This window comes from Corvus brachyrhynchos, unplaced genomic scaffold (assembly GCF_000691975.1).
Source record: "Corvus brachyrhynchos isolate BGI_N302 unplaced genomic scaffold, ASM69197v1 scaffold305, whole genome shotgun sequence".
NCBI classification, from domain to species: Eukaryota; Metazoa; Chordata; class Aves; order Passeriformes; family Corvidae; genus Corvus; species Corvus brachyrhynchos.
The window spans coordinates 378,702-385,987 of record NW_008239284.1 but is presented as its reverse complement, the minus strand read 5'-3'; the positions used below and the strand labels follow the sequence as shown (position 1 = coordinate 385,987).

At 53.7% G+C, this 7,286-nt stretch overlaps 1 long non-coding RNA gene across 3 annotated transcripts in view; it reads left to right on the top strand.

Annotated features, from left to right (window-relative positions):
* LOC108448183 overlaps nt 1–7,286 on the top strand; it is a 20,791-nt gene that overhangs the window by 1,980 nt on the left and 11,525 nt on the right. The window contains exon 3 of one of the 3 annotated variants that reach the window (XR_001863977.1): nt 6,660–7,286. This exon is cut by the window's right edge and continues 471 nt beyond it. The exons of 1 other annotated variant lie outside the window; for it this stretch is intronic. This is a non-coding gene — a long non-coding RNA (uncharacterized LOC108448183). Of the gene's footprint in view, nt 1–4,959; nt 5,568–6,659 lie in introns of those variants that run through there. One more of the 3 variants, XR_001863979.1, reaches the window with a different exon arrangement.

The window sequence follows — 7,286 nt, the reverse complement described above, 5'->3', positions numbered from 1 at the left end:
GGGTCAGTCGGGGGAGAGGGATGTTTCCAGTGTGTCTGTCCAGTGATTGAGTCCACAGCCAGATGTGTGGGGACAGGGAGCAGTGCTAGGAATATCTGCTGATTAATCCAGGAAATGTGATACCCTGTGGAGAAGTGGGTAAACGTTCCTGGATCTTCCTTCAGCCCCATCTCTGGGAAACGAAGTTACCCAAAGGTAAGGGAGCAATCTCAGCCCCAGGTCCTGCCCTGTGGCTGGGAGCTTGAGTGCCAAGAGCCTGCACAGGACACTTGGCCAGGGGACAGAAGAGAGTGAGAGAAGCCTTTGGCTCATCTTGGCAGGCCCAGGTCTGGTTTGCTTTTGCTTCTCTGTCTCTTTATAGCACTTGTGGATGTGTTGCTCCTGATGGACTCTTGGGAATAGATATCTGCTTGCTCCATCAGCCTGGCTTATGTTCATGGGAACTTCCCAGCTGGCTGCCAGACTGTGAGTCACTCCATCCCTGTGGGCACAGCAATCCCCAAAATCAGGGCCTGGGCCTCTCCTGCAGCCCTGGCAGGCCCTGGCTGCCTGATCTGGAGAGAGAGAGAGACACAAACTGTGCCCAGCTGGGAGCCCAAGTGCAGAACTGGGGTGCGAGAGCACCTTGAGGAGCAGCTGAGCTGCAGCACAGGGCCAGGGAGCTCTGCTCTCACTCAGGAGCTTGGATTCCCTCTGTGAAAGCCTCCTGGAAGGATTTTAGCTCAGGTGTGAGCCCGTGGGTGCCAGGGCCAAAGCAGGCTGGGCTGGGGCTGCCTCACTGCAGGGCACAGAGGGTGTTGCTTTGCTGGCCCTGTCTGGCACCAGGAACAAGTCCAGGGGCTGCCCAGAGGTGCAGGAACGAGGAGAGACAAAGCCCAGCACTTTCTAGAGGAGCTGGAGGTCTTGGCAGCTGTGGGGAAGCTGAGGCAGAGCTGAGCCAGGGGTGACTCTTGGGGCTGAGGGGGCACAGGAGGGGGTGGGTGAGGAGGGGCAGTGCCCCTGGTACAGCCTGGGCACGTCACCACTGCCAGCTGAGGCCATGCAGGGACATGGGATGCCCAGAGACCTTCTCACCCCCAGAGAGCTTGGGGGTGTCCAGTGCTGGGTGGGAACAGCAGCGGCGAGGAGGATGTGATAAATCCCCATCAGTTTCCCACAGCCCTGTTTCCCAACTTTTTCCATCAGGACTGGAAGCAGTGGGCCTGGAGAGGAGTCCCAGGAGCATGTGACAGAGGCCATGCAAGGGCAGCAGGGCCTGGATAGGATCCTGGGTGTAAATGTTTGGTGACACTCCAGCATGGGCGCTTTTTAAACTTCCCAGTGCTTTCAATATTTTACACCTCTGTTTTGGGAGCAAGGAGACAATTCCAGCAGTGATTTACTTCTGCCCATTGATGTTTTCTTTATGGATCCAGAGTCATGAGGACAAATTTTTCTGTGCCATCACAACCCAAATAACCCCACTCTGCTGAGAGATCCAGCTGTGAGTGCCAGGCACTGGCCTGTCCTCACTCTGCTGCAGTAAATCCACGAATGCCAAGGCTTCCCCCAGACACTTTAATATCCATAAAACATCAACACTGTTATCCCCAGGAAAGGGTGTGAATGTTGGGTATCATAAGGCACCAACTGGGAGTGTTGTAATGACAAACAGCCCCTTTTCCCTGGGGTTTCTGGAGGCAATAAAGCACAATTAGAAAAGCATAAAGATAAAAGCACCCCAGCCGTGCTGCAGTGGGGAAGCAGAGCCAGGGCTGAGCTCACAGGAAGGGGTTTCACTGGGTCCTTGTGCTGGGCCTGAGCTTTGGGATGCTTGGGATGGGACTGTTGGGGTGTCTGTCAGGGCCAGGGGTTCACTGATCCTGGTGGGCCCTTCCAGCTCAGGAGTTCTGCGATTCTGTGTTCACAGCGGAGCAGACCAAGCAGTGTGGTCACTGTCTCTTCTCTGCTCTGCAAGGGTAGACTAAGGCTGAGTCCCAGGCAAACAAGACAGGGCTTGAAGAAGCTGCTTTTGAAGCTGTGCTGGTCACGGGCAGGAAGCTCCTGGCCTCAGCCCTCGCCTTTGGTGCTGGCACCCAGCAGCTGCTCTGCCAGAGGGCTTGGCTGGTTTGCTGTAAATAACTCCTGGAGCCTGTGTGCTGTGCCCAGGCCTGTGACAGCAGGAGCTGGGAACTGAATCCCGAGCACATGATCCCACTGGCTCCTGTCCATGGCAGAAATACCTCAGGGGGGATCAAGAACTGCCCTGTATCCAGGACAATCTCTAACGAGCAGCCAGGCATTATCTGCCCACAGAGCACTGCTGCTGAGGGATGTCAGGAGCCCAGCAGATGCCACATGACCGGGGAAATTGAGGACTGAGCCTGGAAGTCTGGCTGCTGCCTCAGCCCCGAGGAGCAGCCCAAAGACACAGCTTCCAGAGCCTGAAGCCATCCAGACAGCTCCGACCAAGGCCTGTCTTCCCTTGCCCTCTCTGCCTCCAGATCTTTTCCATCTTTTGTTGGCTCTTCCTGCCAGGAGCCCCCTGATTCCTCCCCTCTTCCTATGGGGCTCTCACAGCTGTTGGCAGCAGCACTCCTGACTCTGTTCTGTGGGGGCTGGTGACAGAGGGAGCTTCTCTGGTCACTGCTTGTGCTGCTCTTGCCCTCCCTGACCACTCCCATCTTTGCTGTCCAGAGGATGCTCTCTGGAAGGAGCTGCTGGACAGGCTGGACAGCTACTGCCAACTCACCAAGCTGGGCAGGAAACCTTCTCTCCTCTCTTCCAGAGGAACATCAAAACATTCTTCCAAACCCACATTCAACTCCCTTTAGGAAAGGTTTCCTAAGTAAAGGGGTGAGAAAGAGGAAGGACCTTTATTGTGAATCGACCTCATCTCATCTCCGCACGGATTGGAGCGAGGTTCCTTCCTCTGCCTTTGTCAGTCTAGAGAGAAGCAGTTCTTGGACACGATCTAAGGGGTACCTGTGGGAAGGGGCAGCCAGATGGGCAGGGTCAGGGAAAATGTCCTGTTCCCCACCACCTTTGGGCTGCTGAACTTCACAAATCCTGCCAAAGGCCACCTGACTGCAAGAAGGGCTTGAAAAAGGCTCTGGAAGGCCAACACATCAGAGATAATGGGCTGGGGGTCTGGAGGAGGGCGACTGATGGACACTGATGGAGAAGAGGCTGCAGGGGAGGAAGGCAGGATAAAAATGTGAGATGGTGCCCAGGGCAGGGTTAAAAGCTGCTGAGGACTGAGGGAAGAGGGAATTTCCATGGCTCAGTCTTACTCTGCACACTGCCTGCCCCCAGCCTGTGAGATCAATCACTGCCTCTCACCAACATCAGAACAAAAAGATCCCTCCCCACCATGATATAATAATCTGAAAATTCCACAGCTCCAGTTTAGCCAGAGCCAAAAACCTCATTCTGGAAATCCTGCTCCATTTTTCACAGTCCTTACGCCTTTGAAAGCAGCTCCTGATTTCAGTGGGATGACGCTCCCTTCCCAGGGAGCAATCCAGCTCAGTCAAACCCTGTGAATCACTCTGGCCTTGGGGAATTGCCACAAGTCACTTGAGTGGCTAAAAATATCTCTGAGGAAGCAGCTCAAAAATCCCCATATCCGCTGCTGTGACGCTGGGCTGGGAGGGCACACTCCAGATTAACCTGGTCCCTTTTCTGCCTCCTCGTTCCCTGCAGGGTTATTCCTTAGTGGGAGCAGATCCCAGCAAACACAGAGGTTTGTAGGACACTTGGTTGCTGTTTAGGGGGAGAGGGGTGGTGGAAAAAACATTGGTGTGGCTCAAAGGTGGCCCTCAGCTCTGGTTTCCAGGGGATTCTGAAGTACAGGGGCTTCTTCCAGAGTCAGGAGTGGAGCCCTGCTGAGCAAGGGGGCTGTTGGTACTCTTAGAATCATGGAGTTAAACTTGGAAAAGGCCTGTAAGATCATGAATCCAACCATTCCCCCTGGAATGCACTGCCAAGACCACCACTAACGATGTCCCCAAGTGCCACATCACACATCTTTTAAATCCAGGGACAGTGGCCCCATCGCTGCCCTGCACAGTTGCCATTCCTCATCACCCTTTCCACTGGGAATTTTCCCCTAATATCCAAACTAAACCTACCCTGAAGCAACTTGAGGCTGTTTCATCTTGTCTTGATGGTCTCCAGGGCTGGGTGTGATTCACCTCCCCCGGAGCTGCTTCCAGCAGTGTCCGTGTGTTGATCTGAACCAATCCTGGAAGATTTCATCCCAACAACTTCTCAGAAGCTACAGGTGACAGAGGGACAGGTGGGCGTGGATGGCTGTGGCAGTGCCATAATGCCAAAGCCAACCAAGCTCTCCATGCTGGTTCTATATATTGAACACACACTTCGACTTTATGGCAACTTGGAAAGATGTCACGTCCCAAATAGAAACTGGTTCCAGGGAAGGAGGTTGGCTGTTCCCCAAATTCTGAAGCAAGAGATGCTGAAATGACAGGGGGAAGACATTTAGGTTGGGAAAAGTACATATATATATATATATATCTAAAGTTTGACTGCAAACAAAGCAAAGAATGAGAAAAAAATTTGGAAAGAGTCAAGTAAACATCCTCCATGATGATATTTCCAGACAGTGCATCTATGGTGCAAAGCTGGCCTGGATTTGTTTATGCTGGAGACAGTCATATCCGAGTGGAAGACTGTTGCGTTCACTTCCAGAAATAGCTGGAGAGTACAACCACCAAACATCACCCTTGTACAGAGGTTACATCTGCTGGAGGCACAGCACAGATCCCCAGGCAGCCAAAGCCCAGGGACTGATGTTATGGACAGCAGCCGGAATATTTCTCTGGGTACAGGGTACCTGGTATCTCCTTAACTCACAGGAATTTGGACAAATGATTAAAACAGAGCCTATTTCCCTGTGGTTTTTACTGATTCCACACAAAGTCCGTCCAAGTCACTGAAATTATTTCTGTTCCCCAGCTCTAACGAGGTGACGTCTGAGCACTCAGGATCTGCTGTATCCTCGCTTTGCCCACCGAAAGAAAATCAAGAAAACACCACCACAACAGAAAGCAAAGCAAAATAACAAAAAATAACCCATTTCACCCCTTTAACCCATTAACATTTGCTTTATTTAGGTGGCCCTTGATTCCCCCTCCCCAAAGGCAGGTGGGAGAGGGGCTGGAGCTGCATGTCCTGGGGGTGAGCCTGGGGCCAGCTGCTGCCCACTGGCACAAGGCCAAAGAGCCCAGGCACCAAAGCCAAAGGAGAAAAGCAGCTCCAATCTGTTTGCCCCACGCTGGCCCACGGCAGGGAAGTGTTTTTCCTTGTGAAGGACTCGTTGGGATCAAGAAACGCGTTAATAACCGAGTGGAGCCTGTCTCGCTGCCCAGAGCCGCCTGGCTCCCTGCCAGCCCCTGCTGGGATTGAATTACCGAGGAGAGACGAGGAAAAGAGCCCCTCACGGCTGCTCTGCAGCAGGGTTTGGGTCTGGTTTGTGCCAATCAGCCCTGCAGCGAGAGCCAGGCAGTGGGGGACACCAGGATGGGGACACCAGGGCCAGGCAGTGGGGACACCAGAGCCAGGCAATGGGGACACCAGGGCCAGGCAGTGGGGACACCAGAGCCAGGCAGTGGGGACACCAGGATGTCTGGTTTGTGCCAATCAGCCCTGCAGCGAGAGCCAGGCAGTGGGGGACACCAGGATGGGGACACCAGGGCCAGGCAGTGGGGACACCAGGATGGGGACAGCAGGGCCAGGCAGTGGGGACAGCAGGGCCAGGCAGTGGGGACACGAGGGCCAGGCAGTGGGGGACACCAGGATGGGGACAGCAGGGCCAGGCAGTGGGGGACACCAGGGCCAGGCAATGGGGACACCAGGACCAGGCAGTGGGGACACCAGGACGGGGACACCAGGGCCAGGCAATGGGGACACCTCTGTGATGTCCCGTGTGGGGATCTCACGGGCCCCACACAGCCCAGGTGGCAGCTGAGACTGGCTCCATGTCACTGCCACGGCCAGAGCTGTGACCCCAGGAGCACCAAGGGAATGATTTGGTGCCACTGGGAGCGGGGTGCATCAGTTTCTCAAATCCAGGTTAGTTTTCCGCAGGGCAGCCAATGTCCCCTGGCTGTCTGTGCTGGTGGCAGCTGCTCCAGCCAAGGCCAGGGCTCTGAGGTCCCCCTCACCCCAGTGGAATTGCTACTCCCTCTGCAACGTGATCTGGGGTGGGAAAAGCAGTTTGGAGGTGCTGGGCTTGTTTAAGGAATATCTGCCATGGGCACAGCAGGGAGCGAGGCTTGGAGGGGTTCTCTGGGCATTAAGAGCCCTCATCCCATTATGGAATCACAGAACCCCCTGAGCTGGAAGGGAGCCACAGAAATCATCCAGTGCAGCTCCTGGCCCTGCACAGACCCCCCAACAGCCCCACCCTGGGCATCCCTGGCAGCGCTGTCCAAACGCTCCTGGAGCTCTGGCAGCCTCGGGGCCGTGCCCATTCCCTGGGGAGCCTGGGCAGTGCCCAGCACCCTCTGGAGGAAGAACCTTTGATGCCTCATTTAAAAAGTTCATGGCAGGATGACAATGAGGTTTCCATTCCTCTTGTATTTTTATTTTTGTATCAAGCTGTAAAACACTTCCTATGGACAAATGATGTTAATTTGGGACTCATCCTTTGGCAGAATCAGGGTTTATCAGGAGGTTGCAGCCTGCCCAGATCTGTTTCTACCTGGCACTCATGGACTCATCCCTGACAGCTGCAGGAGATCCAGGAGGTTTGGAGCAACAGAGAGGCCTGGGATTCACTGTTTCATAATCAGACCCTTCCATAATTAAACCCCTGTAAAACATGTGTGTGCTCAGTCTGATACACAGCAAGCCTGCTCTAAAAACGCACCCCTCCTCTGATGTTTGTGATGAGAAGTCAGCGTGGATTTCAGAGAAAATGATTGATTCAGGTTAAGTGAGTGTCACGTGCTAAGATCCCTGGGAAGTCAGGTGTCTGATGATAACACACCCAGGCAAACAAAACCCTTTGCTGCTGATTCTGCTCTTCACTGTTTGGTTTTTCTTTCAGAGAAGGTCGGCGTTTATGGTCAAGGAATTTGTTGTCAGTCCTTGGCTGTAATTTACGCTTCAGTGGATGAATTTTGGCATGCAAAGATTAATGCAGACTCGTTTTTAAAGGATTCTTGTGCATTTTAAAATGAACACTGAAAGCCTTCAGCACTTGCATACCAAGCACTTTCCACCTCTCTTGCCATCTGTATTGTATTAAAGAATACAAAACTTCAGTCGGGCTATTCCTG